The sequence below is a fragment of the Ambystoma mexicanum genome, chromosome 1q (genome assembly GCF_040938575.1).
Source record: "Ambystoma mexicanum isolate Mex_15411 chromosome 1q, UKY_AmexF1_1, whole genome shotgun sequence".
Classification (NCBI taxonomy): Eukaryota; Metazoa; Chordata; class Amphibia; order Caudata; family Ambystomatidae; genus Ambystoma; species Ambystoma mexicanum.
In genome coordinates this window covers 484,110,770-484,130,629 of record NC_090922.1, presented here as the reverse complement: position 1 = coordinate 484,130,629, position 19,860 = coordinate 484,110,770, and the positions used below count along the sequence as shown (strand labels likewise).

Genomic DNA, 19,860 nt, shown 5'->3' with positions numbered 1-19,860 from the left:
GACAGAGAAGATCTCCCCGGCTGGAGAGGCTTCTTCCCCTGACTGGTGGGCACAACCAGTTTTCCTTTCTTTCTTCGCACCCCAGCCCGGTTTGTGGTCGAACTGCCCGTGCCAAGCACCCCGGCAGCCGGATAGCCACTCACCACTGAACCGCGAACCACCGGACCGCTCCTTGTACCTAAGAAACTCTGCGGCTGGTGTCTTCCCTGGCAGTGCAACGGACTCCTGTCTTCCTCCACGACGAGATCCTCTCTTCCCCCGGACGAAGCACCGACTTGCACCCGCTGCCAGGAACAACTGCCCCCGCTGAAGCGTTCTCACCACCTCAAGGTACCGTGTCCGCCAGGCCTCCCTTTCTAAACATTGATACAAGGTAATAATAACTCCTTAACCTTCTGGACTGGGCTGGTCGCCTTGACCCTCTAACTGGTCCCTTTCTGTGGTCCAACTCCTTTTTGAACCTTTACAAGACTTTTGTGCACTGCAACCGTGTGACCTTGGACACATTTTGTTTGGATCCTCTGAAAGTGGATCCGGCCTCTTGAACTCTAACTTCACGGTTTTACCTTGCCTTCTTCTCTTGTTGTGTTCTTGAAAAAGTGTTGGGATCTGTTTCAATTTGTTCTCTGCTTTTCTCTCCCTTTTTAAAACGAACTATTAGAGTGCCATCTACGTTAAGCGCTCACCGCTGTCTGAAAATAAGTGGGGCTTTACTTAAGACTTATCTAATATTCTTTTAAGGGAGTGTATATCTTTTAGTGACCATGTTTTTGAATTGCTTACTATTAGTGCCTGTGTGTTTTTCTAGATGTGGTTTTAAATAAATAATTATATCTCTTTTACACCAAGCCCTGGTCAGTGTTTACTTGTTCCATTGTGTGCTCTTGACCTATTGTGAATACTCTGTATACTGCCTAACTCTTCTTGAGGGAAGTCTGACTGCTCAGCCACAGCTACCAAGTGAATCTGTGTGGTACAGACTGCTACAAAGTGGGTTTACTGCCAAACACCTGTAGTCCTAAATCTTTTGCAATGGTCCCAGAGGGAACTGCACAGGTTTCTGCCTAGCAATGGTACTGTTATTAGATGCAATGTATGCATGAATTAAGATATTACTTATTGAAGGATTAAGTTTGATATGAATTGTTTATTGATTTTAGTTTGGTAAATATGAACTATTTGAATGAATGAATGTGTAAAGTTTTGTATATATATAAAACTATATCACATTAAATAAATAAATAAATAAATAAATAAGTAAAAAGATTAAGGAGCAGGAGAAGGAAACAGCACAAAGACGACATGGGGTTGAAGCGAAATTGGTGGAGAAAAAATTGGCAAAGGTAGTGGTCCAGGGGCCTGTTTCGACGCCAGTACAGGTGGAAGGAACAGAGAGCACCCAGAAAGTTGTGAGTGCTACTATTGCGGCGTTCTGGGCCAAAGCAAGACAAGGACAGTGGGGCGGGGGACAACAGTACCCCAGCCCACAGTGGCAGCAAGGGGGGTTGCAGCGTGGAAGGGGGGTTTTTGAGGCGCAAGAGGAGGGGAGTTTGGACCCAGGAGAGGTGGGTTCGGAAAGTCTCACTGCTGGAATTGCTTAAGGTGGGGATATTTTGTAAGGGAATGCAGGAGCAGGTCTGCAGTGGGGATAATTATGGGCTGCAGCAACAGGGCCAAGGGCTCCAAGAACCCCAAGGACTAGGATACCAACAATAGGGTCAAGGCTACCTGAATCAAGAGTATCCACGGGGGCAATACCACACTTATAATCAGCGGCCGCAAGCATCGGACACACAAGCACGGCACCTGCCGCAACAACAGCAGGGCGGTGCTGCCCCGGTAAGCAGGGTGCCAGGTATGAGCACATGTTCTGATTAGGTCAGCCCACAGACAGCACTTGCGTATCCGGTCTTGTCGACGACTATCCACCCTAAAGAGGAACCTTTGGTGGGGGCGGAGATAGGAAATAAGGAATTCATATTCATGGTAGACTCTGGTGTAACTAAATCATGTATCATAAAAGGAAACTTTGCACTATCAGGAAAATATCTTGCCGCACAGGGATCCTCTGGGGCTATTTCCAAGGTTCCATACACTGAGGAGTTGAACGTAAAGGTGGGAGGGAAGGCAGTATGGGCACTCTTACTATATTCCGAGAGTTCATCTGTCAATTTACTGGGTAGGGACCGGCTCAGCAAGTTAAACATGACTATGGGGGTCATTACAACTTTGGAGGTAGTCATGGTGCTATTAGCACCATGGCTGCCTCCAAAGTCGTGTCCAGGTCCGGGTAGTCGGAATGGGGACTTACCGGGTCATTCAAACCTTGGAGGACCCAGTAAGCCCCCATTCTGAAAACCATTCCCCATTCCCATTCTAGCCCCCATAGGGGTCAATGGGAATGGGGAAGGAGCTAATAACGGGCCCGTTATTAGCTCCCTGGTCCCTTAGCGGCTCCCGCTAAGGGCGGCTGGTAAAACCAGTTGGCCTTAGTGGGACCCGCTAAGGGACCTTGGAATGCGGCGGTAGGGGGTTAACGGCACCGGCATCCTTACCAGTGCCGTTAACCCCTTACCGCCGGCCTCGTAATGAGGCCCTATATCCTTTACACATCATGAAGTAGTCTGTTCCATGCCTGGGATGTGTGCTATAAGGGCGATGTTGATAATACACACAATGACAAGGGAGGTGGTAGTCCGCAGGATTACCATAGATCCAGACATGTTTATCTATGGTATTACAGTGTTTGTGAAGGCGGTGCCCCAGATTGCCAAGCAATGCTGGTGAGTGCCCACCGATTAAATTTTTCTCCCAGCCCTGTCATCCAAGGTGGTGGCAGGAACAATATTATCGCTGGATTTACAGGGGTTGTTGGTTTCAGACAAGAGGGTTGTTCTATTAGGAATGGATAGGGACAGGTGTGAGAGGCGCATAGTGTTCTGTGTAGAACCAACAGTGCAGCTAAAGGAGATGACGGATGATGAACTGGTTGGGAATAACGACGAAGAGGGGGAAATAATGCTAGAGATTTGCATCCAATGTGACATAATGATACAGTACCCAAGAGTGCAGTGTCCCTTAATGGCAGCATTAACTCCATCCCCATTTTTCAATGAAGATTTACAGCACATGCCTGGACTACAAATCCACATGATGTAGGATTATTGAAATATGTAACACCTGTGCGTATAATATTGAAGCCATGTGTGCTGCTGCCCAACCAGCACCCTTGTATCTAGACCACCACACTCCGAGTCTGCCTGCCAGGGTCGCTGCGCCCGACGGGTCTGAAGCACCAGCACCATTAGTAACTATGGGACTCCTATGGGACTCCACGGGAATGGGGACCAACATTTACCAGCACCTAGCTTCCTGGTCCACCAGGACTTGTAATGTCCCGGTGACACCAGGAAGCTAGGTGCCGGTAAAATGTTACGAGTCCGGTGGCACCCCACCGGAAGCATCAGCGGGGTTAACGCCAGACACGTACTGAGGCCCAATATCCACTATCAAGAGAGGCAGAGGAGGACATTAGAAAAAAAATACAGGCCCTACTGGACATGGGCATTATCGTGCCATCTATGTCCCTGTGTAACACAGCAATATATCCTGTTAAAAAGTCAACAGGGGGCCATTGGAGAATGATCCAGGACTTGCGCCCCCTAAATGATGTAGTGCAGAAAGAGTTTCCAGTAGTTCTGAATCCTGTGACAATTATATGCAGCATCCCCAAAGAAGCCACATATTTTACTGTAGTGGATTGAAAAATGCGTTTTTCTCGATTCCAGTCCATCCGGAGTCGAGGTACCTCACAGCATTTACGCGGGGCCAGATGCGGTTCGAACACACTAGATTACCCCAGGGTTACTGTGAGAGCCAGAGCATATTTAACAGAAAACTGCATGCCGATCTAGGGAATATTCAGGTGCCTAGCACGATTATCCAGTACGTGGACGATCTGCTAGTGTGTAGTGACAGTGAACAGCACTGCCGAAGGGACTCCATTACACTCCTACAATTGTTGGCCTGTAAGGGGTACAAGGTCGATAAGACCAAATTACAATATTGCCAGCAGGAAGGGATTTATATGGGGCAGTTCATATTGGTGAATGGGAAGAGGATACTACCCAACAGGGCAGAGTGGGTACGTGCCACTCTCAGACCTGCCTGAGTTAAAGAGATAAAGATGTTTCTGGGCTTATGTAATTATTGTAGGGCCTGGATTCTAGACTGTGGGGCATACACAAGACCACTTCTATAGGCCCTTAGGAAAGCACAAGAGACAAAGGACCACAATCTATAGTGGTTGGCTGAAATGAACCGACAATTTGATGACTTAAAAGAAGTGATTAGTTTGGCAACAGTACTGGCCACCCTGGATTATGCACAGGAATTGTATTTGTTTGCACATTCTGATGGTCAATTTATGACAGCAGTGTCGATGCAAAAAAACACGATGGGACACAAGCCATTGGTCTATTATAGTGGCACTCTGGATGTAGTAATGCAATGGCAGTTCACGCGCGAACAAGCTTTAGAAGCGGCTGCCTTTGCAATACAGACATGTTCTATGTTCATAATGGGGTGTTCAGTAACGTTGTATGTGGAAGATTCTTTGTTTGCTATTCTAGAAAATCTATCCTGACTATGCAAAGGTCATCGGCATATGAGATCATCATCTCTAAACACCATATTCATGTGGTTAGGTGTAAGACAGTGAATCATGCCACCTTTTTAACAGACATGCCTAATACAGAGGACCTGATGGCGCACGACTGTGCCACATATGTGGGGGAGGAGGGCAACATTCCCCAAGCAAGGCAATGTGCATTGACAGAAGGTGAGGTACTTTTCGTTGATGGGTCATCCACAATTTCTCAGAAGGATGGGCAGAGACGGACAGGGGCAGCAGTGGTATGACCTAAGGAAGGGGAGTACAAGACAGTGGTCATGAAAAGGTTGCCTATGCATTATTCTGCACAAGTAGCAGAACTTGTGGCACTCATTAAAGCACTGTACAACAACAGTACACGCCGGTCTCTACTGCTGGAAGAGGAGGGGCTTTCGGAGGGAGAATGGATCACCGGTGCAGCATGCAGCACTGTTAAAAAATACTAGAAGCATTATCACAGTCATCTGTTGTGGCGTTCATTAAGTGCACCGCCCATACTCATGGGGCAGTCAAAATATTGAGGGGGAATGCAGCCGCTGATGCAGCAACTGAAATGGCAGCGTATCTGCCAAAAGGAATCCCCATTGAGTACATTGTGACTGCCCCACCAGCAAACGAGCATCCAGTGCCTTATACAGCATTGCCCATCTCCCAGACTATCAAACTACAAGGAAGGGCACCAAAGAGGGAGAAGGAGTAGTGGTTACGGAGAGGGTGTAAGCAATCTCCGACAGATCTGTTATGGAGGCAGGAGACCTCTGAGAAGACAGTAATGCCCGAGGAGCTGCTAGCAGTAGCATTTTAACAATTACCTTACCCATCTCACAGTACCAAACAACACATAGATGCAGATATACAGAAGGACTGGTTTATACCAAACATCCAGGAGAGCATTACAGATATAGTCACACATTGCACCACATGTCAATGTTTTAGTACAGGGATAACACTACGGATGTTACGTGCACTTTGCCCTGCCCTACTGGGCCTTTCCATGAATTACATAGACTACGCTGACATGGGTGAGCGTTGTATTGGACCCGGGAGCCTCATTGTGGTGGTCTGTCCTTTCTCAAGGTGGGTGGAAGCAGAGCCATGTGTGCACCCGGATGCCAAGTATGCTGCAAGGTTTCTAGTGTGGGAGGTTTTCCCGCGCTGGGGTGTGTGTGTGGTGTTAAGGTCAGATAATGGCACACATTTCTTCAATGCGTTATTCCAACACGCTACAGCACTACTTGGCATCAAATATCAGATGTGTTCAATTTATCACCCACAGGCCAATGGCATTGTGGAGAGAATAAATGGCCTCCTTAAGAGCAAGTTATCCAAATTGTGTACCACGTTGAAGAAAAACTGGGTGAACTGTTTTCCCCTGGCCCTTTTCAGTTTACGTAAGCAGCTGAGCAAAAATCACCATCTGTCACCTCACAAGGTGGTCACTGGTCGGCATATGCATCATCCCATATCCCCTGTAAGAAGGGCTTCTGATGCACATATGGCTGCAGAGGTATTAGGAGAGGAAATCAAAGAATATTTGACAATATTAACTCGGGCCATTAAATGTGTCTCCCGACAGATTGCACCGCTCAGGATTGTGATGCCAGAGATGTTAGATGCTGAACACACAACAGTGACAAATCCTGAGCACATAACGACTCAACCACTGCTGCCTGGGTCTATATCTATGTTCGCAAATTTGTATGCAGATGGAACAACCCTCAGTTCCAAGAACCATAGAAGGTGGTGTTTTGTACTCCCATCGCAGCTAAAGAAAAAGAATTACGCTACTGGGTCCATCTCTCTGATGTTTGTAGGGCACCTCCAGAGAACACACTGGTGCATTAGTTATCTTAAACAAGGGGTAACAGTAATTGTACCCCAATTACCTCACCGTCCTGTCCAGGGACGATACAGTGTGTGGCACATCCAAGTGGCAGGCTAAAGCTCATCTGCTAGCTCTGCATTTTTCTTTTTCTGGGAGCACTTTTTATTCTTTTCTCTCTCTCTCACTCTCTCTCCCTCTCTTTCTTCTTCTTTTCTTGTCTCTCTCTCTCTCTTTTCTTTCTCTCTCTCTCGTTTACAGAGCACGTCTAGTACGTTTCTCCCTCTTTGTTGTCTTGTGTGTCTGTGCTTCCTATTTCAGGAAAGAAGAAGATGGACACAATTAATGTACAAAGTTTGTTAAGTAGGGACCCGCGGCGTAGACACACGAATGAGAGATTGTGGACATGTCTCTATTAATGTGGGTCAGTAATTGCTGGAGGATTGTGTGTGATATTGCTAGTACTACTGGGAGGGTATTGGGGAGGGTATTGAAGGAGGAGGTCCTATATAGAGATTGGATTGTATATTATCCAAATGTAATGATACATATACATTTTAATAATACAAGTGGATTTGCATATATCAGTATTAATGTGAACACTAATAACAATAATGGAAATTAATATAATGACTCTAATATGTATGCAGGTTACGTCAGTGGAGGAAGCAGAGAATAGGTTGTTTGCAACAAGTAGGGGATTGTCTACCACTATGAAATGGTATAAGGTTATTTTTGACACTACTGCTAAAGCGGCCATCCTTGAAAATGTGTATAGAAGAAGTAAAAGGGAAGCACAACAAAAATATGATACGTATCATGGGCTGGATTTTGACGTGATAGAGGATATTCATCAACGTGAGTTCACTAATTCATGGTACTCTGATATGAGAGGTATGGGGAGAAATGCTGTGAATGGGAGCTGTTATGTGTGTTCACTCATTCCCCATGCGTCAGGGGGTCCCAAGGAGTTAGTACCTCAAGCAGTCCCTATTATATAGAGGCACAATGCCCAGTTCATCTTGTGCTATGCAGAATAAAAGGAACGTTCCAGCCCTATGGGACCCCATGGGAATAGGGACTAACATTTTCCAGCACTTACCTTCCCAGTCCGCCGGGACTTGTAATATCCCGGTGGCAACGCAAAGCTAGATGCAGGAAACGGTGTAACAAGGTCAGCAGCATCTCGCCGGTTGCACTGGTGGGTTACCGCCGACCTCGTAATGAGGCCCATAGTGTGCAACTGCAAATGGTGGGCCCAGATTTTGCAAAATGCACCAAAGACCCCAAAAAACATCAAGTGTGGAGTTACCGTATCTGATGGTGAAGGGGCAGAAACATGTTTGTTTGTTTGCTTGTTTGTTTGTTTATTTATTTATATAGTGCTACGGACCCGGGAGTAAAAGGGCGCTAGTACAAGTTACAAGGCACAGTACATGAAAGTTAGCAGAAATACTTTAACAAGGGTTATATACAGCAGGTACAGGCAACCCTGAGTTCACTAAGTCAATAACAACTGGCAGACATCACACTGCCTTGCTTGACAGAAGGACTGGTAACATATAGCAAGGAAAGGATAGCACAAGTGGTTAACTTCTGTGAGCAAATATGGACAGAGCATATCACAAAGCTGACATGGATTGCAACAATAGAAAAACAGGTGCAAGTGCACAAGGAAGAAGAATATAGACTCTGTTTCCGCACAAAATGTACAGTCTTTGTCGGCACAAACGAACACTGCAATAAGAGTCACACACATGAAGAAAGGAACAGCAGCGCTGATGGATTACTACTGGGTCTGCGGCCGACAAGGTTACTTGCACCTCCCAGAATCATGGAGGGGCTGTTGTTCGCTGGCCATATTGTGCTCATCACTTTTAGTAATCCCAGAAGAACACCTGAAAGGGGAGTACTACCCGCAGAGGGGCAACTGGGTTTCTCACAGTGGAAAATGAAGATAAGCGCTTGATGCCCACAGCCCCACATCCAGCTAGGAAAAGGACAGTTCCAACAACCACCCAGGATGAAAAGATTGAATTACATATCTAACCACTCTTCCTTATTGCTTGCTGAAATCCCAGAAGAATATAGGGTTTTCAGTTCAGCAGAATTTTTGTTTGCCTCTTTACCCTTGCCAGGAGTGCAGGCTGCAGCCAATGCCAAATGGCTGCAAATAATGAGGTGGGAACTTGTCCAGCTCACGAATGACACAGAGAATGTGTTCAACGTGATCAAGGTTGAGTTGCGGGCATTGAGACTTATGACAATGCAAAATCGCTACATGCTAGATATGTTACCATCGATGTAGGGTGGGGTTTGCAAAACATTTGGCAATTCCTATTGTACATTCGTGCCTCCAGAAGATGCGGAGAACGCATCATTATCCCACATCATTGCAGGTGTCCATGGCCTGGGTGTTCGCATGAATGAGGAGGGAGGAATTCAAGAAAGTGATTGGCTAGCTATGGGATTTAACTAGGCCCTGTCATGGCTAGGAGCAATCGTGAAGATGTTAATGCCCATCATTGTGTTCATCCTGATCATTTTCTGCACTTGTCAGCTGGTCCTTCGATGCTGTGCCACGATGGCACCTGATAGTGCAAGAATTATGGTATCAATTGGGGTTACAAAAGCACCTTGCGAAACCAAAAATATTGAAGTACAAACTGATGTCTCGCAGGATGGCCGGAAGTATGAAATGTTCCCCATCCCTTATGGAAATGAAGTTGATCCTCTATACCACACTATCATTTCCCCACCCCCTGATCCAGAGAATTACACAGAGGTTTGGGTGGACCTGGCAGGGGAGGTGGGAGGCATTTATATGACTTGTTCACCTGAAGAATATGCGTGTAGGGGGAGAGTTTGCAATCAGTGTGTAGGGTTTGGGTGCCAGTAAGGAGAACTCAGCTATGTGTGGATGCCGAGACTGGGGAGCGGGAGCACAGAAGTATTCCGGAATTCATTACTGTAGAAGTAACGAAAGGGGGAAATGTTGGAACGGGGCAGCCCTTCCCCCCTAGGCACTTTAAAGTAAGGTGAGATGTAATTTGGTTTCATTTTGAACTAGTGAACCTAAGAGTGGGACTGTTGGTGACAGCCAGTGACTTTTTATAAAAAAAATATATTTGTATGCTTTAGGCAGCATTATATTTTTAGCATTAACTATTTTAACTGCGTAGGGGGTTATATTTGAGCATTAACTATTTTAACTGTGTGTGGGATTCATTCTGTGTTGTGGGGTATTTTTAACTGAATTGTGTCTGAGCACTTTTTGAGTTAGCGTGGCGGTTGATCTTTATCAAGGATCAACACTGCGGCGTGCGCCCAGCTGGAACCACAAGTTCTGTGATCCTCTTATGCCGCGCACATGTTTCACGAAACACGGAGCGCAATACAGGCTATAACTGGCACGCATCAGCACTAAGCGCTGACGTGAAGCCTGTTTTAGCCTGTTTCTGCCTGGGTCCCCAGTTGGCAGGAAACGCTGACGTGGGCGATACCCATCCTTTAGGATTTATCTCATTGTGGTAAGTTATGTGAGTACAATGGGTTTATTTAGCTATAGAGCCACCATTTTGAAGGAGTTGAATAACTCCTATGGCAATATTTCCCTAAGGACGTTAAATAAAACCAGGGCTTTGAATATTGCCAAATATACTATTGTATCCCATCCTGAGGTGGAGGGACTAATGGTACATTTTAATGTTGCACTTATTAATGCAAGATCAGCAGGGGCTCATGCAACAGAAATAATAGAGCTCATTTTACATCATGATTTGGATTTATTGCTACTCACAGAAACCTGGTTTACTGAGGCTTCTCAGAGCACTTTCCATGAATTAGTACCTGAGGACTTTTGATTAAATATGCTAATAGGGCAAGAAAAAAGGGTGGAGGTATTGCAATTATTTATAAATCTGCTCTATATATTTCTCACTTGCATGCTCCTGAGTGGGGCGATGATGCCCAGGTCGGCCAATTCACCTTTCATATCTCCCCTAAAGTTGCTATTCATATAATTCTGGGCTATAGACCACCGGGGCCTTGCAATCGATTTTCAGAGTTTTGATCCTTTCCTTAGTGGTGAAGGGAATAAATACAAAAAAAGTATTATTCATGGGTGATTGGAATATCTGGCTGGATGATCAAACCAAATCTGATTCCAAAGAATGATGGGATCTCTAAAACGTTCATGAACTCCATCCCCTGGGGATTCAGCCCTCACATATAAAGGGCCATTGTTTAGATGTAATCCTAGGTAGAGGCACCCATGCCCTTTTGAAAGATACCATTCCTGTCCATTGGTCTGACCACTTTGTGCAGTTCCTCTCTTTGAACTTGCCAAAGGGTAACAAGGCTAACTACAGAGACAGACCGATTTTCTGCTCTCGGAAAGCCAAAGATCTGGATAGAATCAATGGATATGAGATGAATGTGGCGCTTGACTCCATTGATGCCTCACTCCCTTGTGAAGAATTCCTAGCAGCAGGGAATTTGACATTGAGTGGTATGTGTGTGAAGGCTGCCCCTTTAAAACCTAAGAACAGAAGAATTTCGTACCCATGGTTTCTACCAAGTCTAATTCCAATGCGTAAGTTAGTTAGTAGAACTAACTGTAAATGGCAGAAGAAGCAGACATTGGAGAGTAAAGGTATGGCAAAGAAGGCACTTAATGATTACAAATTGGCTATTTTTCAGGCGAATAAAGATTTCTTAGGTAAAAAGTTCAAAGCTGCTAATAATCGTCCGAGGGAATGGTTTTGCATTATTTCTAAATTCTGTAGCCCTAGTTGTAAAGCTAATTCAATTGACCACTCAGTTGTGCAAGCTAATCTTTTTAATCTGTTCCTTAGTGAAAAGATTGAATGTAGTAAGGTTGATATTGCTCAGGCCACTTTCATTATTCCATCGGTGTCACTAAACACTCTGTGGCTACTTTGAATGATGCACTTAATCGGATTCCTCTGTCTACTTTTGACTTTCATGAAGTAGATGATAAAGAAATTCATCAAATGTTGGAGACCCTTAAACCTACTATTGATTCTCTGTTACCTTTTCCTGCATATGCAGCAAAGCGTTTTGCTCAGGAGTTGACTCCTTTTGGGACCAAATTTGTCAACAAATCACTGACAAATGGAACACTACCTGACATCTTAAAACACTCTATGGTCACCCCTGTGCTAAAAAAGCCAACGCTTGACTCTGAGCCTTTGCAGAAATATCGCCCTATAGCAGGGCTTCCCTGGCCGGCCAAAATCCTTGAAAATGTAGTTACAGGTCAACTGCGGAAATTTGTGGAACACAAACTGTTACTGGATAAGTTCCAATCAGGTTTCAGACCAGGTTTTGGAACCGAGACCGCCCTTCTATCGGTGCAGGATGATTTGTTAAAGGCTGCGTTCGAAGGAAAACTTTCCCTCTTGGTAATGTTGGGCCTGTCCATAGCCTTTGACACAGTGAACCACCACATTCTCCTTGCCCCATTGCAAGAGGTGGGATCAGTCTCATTTTTGACAAAACGACAACACAGGTGAAATTAGGTGAGTTTATTTCAGATCTGATCATGTTGAATTGCGGGGTCCAGCTGGAATCATCCCTTTCACTGTTGTTGTTTAACCTGTACATTCGCCCTCTTTTGGAGAACTTTAGACTTTATTGGCTAAACTTTCATTCCTACGCAGATGACACCCAGGTTTTTATTAGGGTGGTCAACTTTGCAGAGGCATTTAGTAGATTGGAACAGTGTCTGCAAGAAGTTAGCAGATGGATGTCTAAAAATCAGCTACAGCTTAATGCAGCTAAAACCAAACTTATTTTGTTCAGTCCAAGACATCTGTTGACCGCAGCCAAGAAATTGCCTATCCCAATTCTTTTGGGAAAGACCTTAAAATGTGCATCTAGGGTAAATAATTTTGGCTGTATTTGGCAAGAGGATTTTAGTAGCGAAGGTCAACTAGGAGCCAAGGTCCAGGCAGAGCATTTTGCTCTGAGACTCCTACGCCAAGCTCTTCCATATATCCCCACAGAAGATCATTCGACCGTGGTCAGTGCTTTGACTAGTGAGCATTTGGACTACTGTAATAGTCAAAGGGTTCTGGAAGCACCTCAAAACCTTCCTCTTTGCTTCTGCTTTCTCTCCCCCTCTCCCCTGCTAAATTCCTGACTGAAACTGCACTGAATCTGCAACTGGGCCACTCTCACCGATCTCGGTCCCTGGCCCAGCCACTCTCCCCTTGCACTGCCTCCCTTGGTAACCCCTGCACTGCGGGACTGTCTCTGTATCCCTACAGCCCCCCTTCCCAGCACTTGTCTGCACTTACCCTGCACTTGCCACCAGCTGGCCCTTATTATTTATCCTGTTATTCTACTACCCCTGTACTGCACTTTCCCCTCTCCCTTTCCCCTTGCACTTTCCCTTCCCCTCTGCCCATGCACTTGCGCGATCTGAATGACACCTGGCCTAGTAAGATTGTTGTCTGTCTTTCCTTTGTCCCCCCTCCCTGCCTTGTCGCGCCTTGAAACACTTGTGTATAGGCGCATTACAAATGCCATATCATATCATATCATATCATATCAGCTGTTGGGAATTCCAGCCATTCAAATTTACAGACTCCAAAAAGCACAAAACGCGTCAGTTAGGATGATCTTTAAGTTGGGCAGAACTGCCCATGTGTCATTCTTACGTCGTGATTTGCACTGGTTGCTGATCGAGGATTGCATTAGATTTAAGACTGCCTGCCTTATCTTTAAATGTGTTAATGGTACTGCCCCTCAATATTTGAGGGATCAGATTCATTCACATCAGCCTGTTAGACAATTGCGTTTCGAGTGATGCTCTTCTTCTATTGATAGCCCATTCAGTGTACAAATCTCGGGAAGACAGAAGATTCTTGGAATTTGTTCCAAAACTGCGGAACTCCCTACCATTGGAGCCGAGGACCATTAGCTCACTATACCAACTCCGCAGAGCATTAAATACCTTCTTGTTTAGATAGGGTTTTTCTTATATCCTGGTGATTCCACACTTGGGTCTAACTCAGTTTTGCTCGAATTATGTTTTCATCTGCGCCATTATACGGTTTGGTCTGTTCTGTGTGAAATACAAATTCCAAAAATAAAAAATACAAATACAGATGCATTCGAGGCACTGTGATGAGCCAGGGGGAGGAGGGACAGTGAGAGGGACACCTTCCCGCCCAGCAGGAACCCATGTTAATATAACCAATTACAGTGTGACCACATGGTATTGCCCCAGGTGCGGGTGGCATGGCTATCTTGCATAGATATTAGTAATCCTATAAGTAAGACTATCCCAGTCCTAGAGAAGTTCTGCTTGGGACAGCCGTTGTCCTAAGAATGGCTGTCGGAAGCGGCTGTCGTTCTTATAGAAGTGCGGCTTGATGGCATTAGTGTATTTTCTAGGTACTTTCCTCTAACTGCTCATTGCTGGAATTCCGGAGTGCGTTGCCTCTGGCTCTTTCCTCCCGGATGGGAACTGTTCTTGTGCTTCGTCTCGCTGTGTCCCACCGTGCCCTGTTGCACCCACGGAAAGTTTGGTCTGGTGCTCTGAGCCTAGGGCCACCTCGTCCATTGCCCGCAGGTATACTTTCACTGTTTTATAGTCAGTGACTGCTTTGTTCCTAAATAGCACTTTCTTTTTTTCTTTTTTCACTTTAAAAGCACTCTGCGCTTGGTCAGTAGCTGCAGTGTTACTGTATTATATTTCAATGTAACCCTATGGCTGATTCTCCGGTCTCCATGCCGGCCTATAAAAAATATCGTCTTGCTGAAGTCCTAGCCCATAGCTGTCGTAGAAGAGAGCGCATTCGCACCAGGCATTTTAAGCTATTGCCAGACTCCTTGGGCTCTCCCGAGGAGTCCTGCATGATCTCTGATGCCGGTCTGGCCCCTCTCTCAAGGAGCCCAGTAACTATGGGCATATCCAGCAAAAAGTCACTCAGCTCATGGGGCAGTCAGTGTTAAAAGCTATATTTTGCAGGTTAACAACCCCGCCCATTTACTCCAACCACTCCGGGAATGTTCAGTTATGAAGATAACACCAGCAAGATTTTCCAAGTGCCTTCCTCAATCTCTGAAACTAATGGGGATTGGCTACCATGTACCTTATTGGCTCCCTTTTCCCCAGGGGGGAGTATGAACAATCTCACCCCCACTTTGCCCTCTTTCTCAGTGAAGAACACTGATATGACTTCTATGTTTGAGCACTGGAGCCTTTGGAAAGAGACACTCGTAACTGAGCTGAATAATTGCAACACCTCTGAGGATTTTGACACATGGCTCGTGTCTCTAGATATTTCTGCAGAAAAATATCATGCATTTTTCTTCTTTAGAAATGCGCATGCTGCCAATGTTCCATCTACGACTGTGTCATCTAATATTAAAGTGTCTTGCTCCTCTCAAACTGATCGGCTAGAAGCAGATAACACTCCATTTCATGAGCATGTGGCCCACTGTTAAAGTAACCTGCTCTACTCAGACAGATCCTCTTCATAAAGAAGTCGGTAATCCTGCTCACCTGACGAGGGCTCCATGTACTGGCATCAGGGTTGACCTGTGCCCCCCCTCGTAAAGATGCATAATACTCCCTCTATCCTTTAGTGAATAAGTCACCACAGTATCCCAGAATGGCTCTGCCGGAACCCTCCACTGTATCCTAGCGCTCCATTAGCCGCATTAATGATGTCACCAGATTCTGCCTCCTGGTATGTAAAACCACTATCAAATCATTCCTTAAATACATTTGGTATACATGGGAAAGATACATATAGTGACATTCTTCAGCATTGAATCTTTCATAGATTCACATGCTGTGAATGTTGTCTGTCGTCAGGCTGGGAATCCTCGGTTACTTTTTGATTCCCCTTGCCCTAGACAAGAAGAACCTACATTTTGTAGCCCCCTTGTTATGGGTGTTTTTTGTCCCCACTAATGGGCATAGCTCTCAACTTACACGCTTTTCGCGGGTGTCACCCGCCTTGTAAACTGCTGACTCACCCGCCAAGCCTACAGCACGCCCATTCGTTTCAATGGGCCTCTCACCCGCCAAAAATAAATTCGGGTGTTTTCACCGCCTTTGCGACACAAATGGTTGAGAGCTATGAATGGGACCTCGAGTAGCCCTAGACTAGACCCTCCTTTTCCTCTTCCCCTCAGTTTTCTCCACAGTCAGAATCTCAGGTTAAACTCTTCAAAACAACAGTCTCCAAGAAAAGAAGCATTTTCACTACACAATCAAGTACACTTTTCAAAGTGAGGAGTTTTCTGGGGATGGAGGGCAAAAGGAGACCCCTTTTTAAGCCCTGTGCCACTTGTGGCCTCAAAAACATATATGAAGAAGATATGCACTCCAACTGCATATGCTGTCTTTAACCCCACCACACCGTTGAAAACTGCACCAACTATCGAAGTCTTAGCTCTAAGACTCTGACAGACAGAAATAGAAGACACGTCTGCTGGCTCAACGGGGAGAACTACCCTGAATGCCCCTCCATCGTCGAGTCGACCAAAAGCATGGCCCGCCCATGGGGAAATGGCCAGGTAGGAAGAACGGCCAGTGAAAAAGGCCAGGAACAAGATCGCCCACGGCTACGAACCGTCATTGGCAGCTGAAAGACCAAAGGGGCCAGATGTCACTGGGGCGGAAGTTACCAGCAGAAGGTAGCAAATCAATGGAAGTACGAAAGCACAAACTTAAACCAAGGTCAGTGAGAGAGGGCGAGGCACCATCAACGGAGGGTGGGCGCAAGGATCTCCCAGCGCGCACAGCCACAGGCTCTAGTACCTCCTCGTCGGCCACTCCAAAAGAGCATAAATAGTCAATGGAGGCAGTGGAGGCACGGAAGGCACACAAGCATCCCTCCACACAGTCGGTACTATTATAGGAGGAGGCTCCAGCTAGACTCTACTATCCATGCAAGTGCTCTCATCCCTTCGGAGGGTTATCAACCAGCTAGATGCAGCTCTAATGAGACCAGGAATGCCTTCCTTACTGCCACCTCAACCAGCGGTGCCACAGGTACCACAACAGTCTCCAGTCAGACCGAAGTCTACTTCGCAGGGAAGATCAACAAGGTCCTCTCCTTCCACACCCAGGTCCACTTCGCAGGGAAGACCAGCAAGGTCCCCCAGAGGGCGCTCGCGATCCAGGTCAATTTCTCTGTACTCCCCCAGCATCCTCTGCACTTCGGCCAACACGCAGGCACAGGAGTGTGTCTCCAAAACTCACCTATCCATCCCGCAAAAGGAGCCATAGTGTTTCACCACCGGCTTGATCAGTGCTGGAAGAAGGGGAACTAATGGATACAGATGAGGATAACCCCCGTAACACCACATCCTCTTCAATCACTCCGAGAAGGGACGATGATTGGGACACAGATTCCCCCCAGGAGTTTCCCCAGAACAAAGAATCAGCAAAACCGTTGATGGCACGCCCCTGGATGCTCACACTAGAAAGAAGACAACCCACTAGGGAAGAAAGGCCCAAGTCGATCTTGTAAGGATAACAATTTTAATCTCACACGCAGATGAGAGCAACAGCAAAGCACTCTGCTGCTAGGAACGTTCTGCCGAAAAGTAGTACAAGCAGAATCTTATAAAGCAAAACATTGTCATAGATGATGCAATACATACAGTAAAAACCAGCGCAGCTGATTGGGTGGACCCGATACATGTGCTATCTTTATCCATAACGGATGGCAATTTATTGGTCCCAGCCCAGTCCGTCCGTGCATAGGGTGATGCAGATAAGTACTGCCCAAGTATAAGAGGGCATTTGGGCAGGGGTCAGGAGTTGGGGCCCTCTCAGTTGCCCCTGCCTCCTGCTGAGGTAGTACTGGTGCTGGCTACCAACCCGTGTAGGCCTCCCACACCATGCTGAAAGGGGTTCTCATTCCCTCTTGACAGTCTTGTCACAATGAACAGACTGTGAATCCTCTCACCCCATTTCTCAAACAGCTATTAATGCACAAATGCATTCAAAAATATTAGCCAACCACTTATGCAGAGTTTTTCCTAACCTAATCAATACAGATTAAACTGGGGTTGTCCCTGGAAAGGGAACCTGTGATAATATCTGTAGGACATTGGATTTAATAGAGTTGAGAAGGAGGAGTGGTAACCAATTATTATAATTCTGGCTACCTTCCACACAGCTAGAAGCAGAATTAAGCTGAATGAAAAGCTCTCACAATCCATTAGTCTTTTCTGCAGTGCCAGAGAGAGGTGCTATCAATGTATGCCCCCCGTGATTCCCGTGTTCCTGTAGTCTTGCTTCGTTGTCGATCCAGTGTAGATTAGGAAGCTGGCATCCCGTCCAGAGATTGTACCCTGGCCAGGAACAGGAAGCAGCTTCCCAGCACCAATGAGAAAGGACCGCCCATGTGATACCTGAGCGTGGGAAGTCCAAGGCACAGAAGAACACAAACGGAAGAAGGAGGGAAAGCAAGCAAGCCAAGCAAAGGAAGCAAGAGGGTCAGAAAACAACCCCGCAAGAAAGCAGAGAAAAGCACAAGAAGTGGCAAAGGGAGCAGTGGAAGAGGACAAGCAACTGAAGCAGGTTCCAGGTGAGTGGCAAGCAACGGTTCCAGGCAGAACAGGCAGGGAGGACAAGGCTGGAACTGGAACAAAGACTGAGCACATGGGTGTGTGTAAAACCCGGAACGCGCCAGAACGGGCTGGAACGGTACCCTGACATATAAAATGGCAGCAAAACTCACCTGAAAATGATGCAAACACACATGAAGAACATTTTGAAATGAGAAAGGTTCACCAATATGCTGTCATTAACCCATTACTGCCCAAAATCTACATTTTATCACCAAAAAGTACCCGGAACAGGCCGGAACGGTACCCTAACATATAAAATGGCAGCAAAACTCACCTGAAAATGATGAAAATACACATGAAGAACATTTTGAAATGAGAAAGGTGCACCAATATGCTGTCATTAACCCATTACTGCCCAAAATCTACATTTGATCATGAAAAAGTACCCGGAACGGGCCGGAACGCTACCCTAATATATAAAATGGCAGCAAAACTCGCCTGAAAATGATGCAAACACACATGAAGAACATTTTGAAATGAGAAAGGTGCACCAATATGCTGTCATTAACGCATTACTGCCCAAAATCTACATTTTATCACCAAAAAGTTCCCAGAACGGGTCGGAACAGTACCCTAACATATAAAATGGCAGCAAAACTCACCTGAAAATGATGCAAACATGCATGAAGAACATTTTCAAATGAGAAAGGTGCACCAATATGCTGTCATTAATCCATTACTGCCCAAAATATACATTTTATCACGAAAAAGTACCCGGAACGGGCCAGAACGCTACCCTAACATATAAAACGGCAGCAAAACTCCACTGAAAATGATGCAAACATGCATGAAGAACATTTTCAAATGAGAAAGGTGCACCAATATGCTGTCATGAACACATTACTGCCCAAAATCTACATTTTATCACGAAAAAGTACAGAGAACGGGCTGGAACGCTACCCTAATATATAAAACGGCAGTGAAACTCACCTGAAAATGATGCAAACACACATGAAGAACATTTTGAAATGAGAAAGCTCCACCAATATGCTGTCAGTAACCCATTACTGCCCAAAATCAACATTTTATCACAAAAAAGTACCGAGAACGGGCCGGAACACTACTCTAATATATAAAATGACAGCGAAACTCACCTGAAAATGATACAAACACACATGAAGAACATTTGGAAATGAGAAAGGTTAAACAATGCCTGTCATTAACCCATTACTCACAAACATTGGCTATAGTGATGTCTCTGCCAGTACCTGAATAGATGGAGTAGGACTTGTCAGTTAAAGGTATGAGGGTATGCTGTATGGTAGAAGAGCACAGTCGTATCACCGAAGTGCTTGAGCATATGGCGGAAGAAGCTGGGCATTTGATGCCATAACTGGCAAATGATGTTAATGTTATGAGATCTTGTACCGCACACTGTTGCCACTGGTGTAGTCTCTTGGCACACTGGCAGATCTACAATGTAAAGAGTGTTGGGACGGGGGGTTGTTAGCGGGATTGAGAGAGAAAAGAGCAAGAGTGCTTTGAGTTACTGTTGGCAGCTTCAGTTCGGAGAAACCAGTCACTGGGCATTGGTCCATTTTCGGTTGGTAGCCGGCATGTGATGTTGAGGTATGATTGTGCATGGTTTGGTTTTATGCTGGGTTGGGGGTTGTGAAGTCAATCCGGGTTGTGGAGCAGTAGAGGTATGGTTGTGTCCAGTTCAGAGTTTGCAGTTGAGTATGCAGAATTTGATCGTTTTTAGTACCGTTAGTTAGAAGAAACACATGTCTAACTTACA

At 45.7% G+C, this 19,860-nt stretch overlaps 1 long non-coding RNA gene across 2 annotated transcripts in view; it reads left to right on the top strand.

The window, feature by feature from the left end:
- The window catches only part of LOC138529231 (uncharacterized), a 587,797-nt gene that overhangs the window by 246,593 nt on the left and 321,344 nt on the right, over window positions 1–19,860 (top strand). The window lies entirely within an intron of this gene.